The sequence below is a fragment of the Seriola lalandi genome, unplaced genomic scaffold (genome assembly GCF_002814215.2).
Source record: "Seriola lalandi dorsalis isolate HSWRI2012SDOR001 ecotype SW California unplaced genomic scaffold, Sedor1 jcf7180002054591, whole genome shotgun sequence".
Classification (NCBI taxonomy): domain Eukaryota; kingdom Metazoa; phylum Chordata; class Actinopteri; order Carangiformes; family Carangidae; genus Seriola; species Seriola lalandi.
Genome location: NW_019525144.1, coordinates 455,573 through 457,174, shown reverse-complemented (window position 1 = coordinate 457,174; position 1,602 = coordinate 455,573). Strand labels below are relative to the sequence as shown.

At 40.0% G+C, this 1,602-nt stretch overlaps 1 protein-coding gene across 1 annotated transcript in view; it reads left to right on the top strand.

Moving 5' to 3' along the window:
- Nucleotides 1–950: 950 nt before the first annotated feature.
- The window catches only part of LOC111664492 (ATP-sensitive inward rectifier potassium channel 12-like), a 10,103-nt gene continuing 9,451 nt past the window's right edge, over nt 951–1,602 (top strand). Inside the window, exon 1 of the mRNA XM_023419079.2 lies at nt 951–1,204. The gene's annotated coding sequence lies outside the window, so the exon portion shown is untranslated. The remainder of the gene's footprint in view (nt 1,205–1,602) is intronic.

Genomic DNA, 1,602 nt, shown 5'->3' with positions numbered 1-1,602 from the left:
TGGCAGAATTAATAATATTTCCATCAGTTCCCACTGCACTTTGTGTTTAGTGCCATCTAGCAAATCTTAGCATGCATGCATATGCAAGTTCACTGGTGTCAAAGACGAGTGGCAAGTCTTTTGATTTTATATATTCAAGTCTGAGGTCACCAGAGTCACTCAAGTCTGACACAAATCCAGAATCAGATACTAATACAGCTGTGTGGGATATACACTCCTTTACCGATTTATTAGGAACACCTAACTAATACTAATATAATCTAATGCAGCGGTCCAGCAGTAAATCCTACCTTCATGACAGTTATAATGTTCAGTTTGTGGTGTTGATGAAACTGTATGATCATTTTGAAGGATGTGTAGTTTTCTGGTGCTGCTTGAATGTATTATGTTATGTGTTTGGATTATTCTACAATCATTGATGTGAATGTTTTGGGCATTATCAAATATATGTATCATGCAAAGAGGATTAAAATATTTTCAAGATTATGATAAACTCACTGCAGATTACCAGAGAAATACACTATATCTATTTAAGGAATACGTCTGTAATGCAATACAAACAAAAACATCCTGCACCACAAAGTCAAGCCAACACACTGTAAAATGCCTCAGAGACACTCCTAAGTCTCTACAGGAATTTTGTACGATTACAGTAGTCTTCACTTGTGTTGTGTTTTTTGGATGTCAGTGCAAGTATCGGTCTGAGTGGGCTAAAGTCTAAATTATACAATCCACATATCCACATCTCCACACTCTGGGGAAAACAATAGCATATATAAATAGGAACATAATCAGTGCTCTGTTTCTCTCCCCCTCTCTCTCCCTCTCTCTCTCTCTCTCTCTCTCTCTCTCTCTCTCTCTCTCTCTCTCTCTCTCTCTCTCCCACACACACACCACACACACACACACACACACACACTCACACTCACACTGGCTGGGATCGGGGCAGATGCACAACCACCAGGCAGGAGCGACTCTGTTCAGCTACTATGGAGCAACAAGACAAAGCTCAGGCTGGAGACATGTGCAAGTTTGTGCAAGAGAAATCTGGGAGCAGGTTTATGAAAAAGGTGTTTGTCTATTAAAAGGAAACGAGGAAGAAAAGAAGAGAGGACGGTGCCAACTGTAAACATACTCAAGTATCTTTTTATGAGGATGAAACCCCTGTTAGTCTTCAAGTGATTCAGTCTGCAGCAACACCAAGGTGAGTGTTTACATTTTTATCTTCTTATTTTTAGTTTTGGTGACAGCTGTTGTCTCTACGTGGGAAGATTATCACAAAAGAATAATCCTCTAGCCACAGAAGGGATTTTTCTTCAACTTGTTTGCTCTCCTGAGTCGGACTTAAATCTTAAAATTTAAAAACGGCACAGGAAGAAACAGCCTCTCTGCAATAGTTGTTCATCCCTGTTTTGTGTAACTAACGAACTAACTACTCAGAAAACACAATCAATACTTAAACAAAACGTTCATTTGGCTGATTAAGTCGACTGTGATAAATGTGGGGAGTGTAAACAGATAGAGGGAAAGATTTGAAAGGCCAACATCATTTTCAAGGTTAGAGTAGTATTGGGCTCCCTCCACCTCCCACCCCGCCCCCCC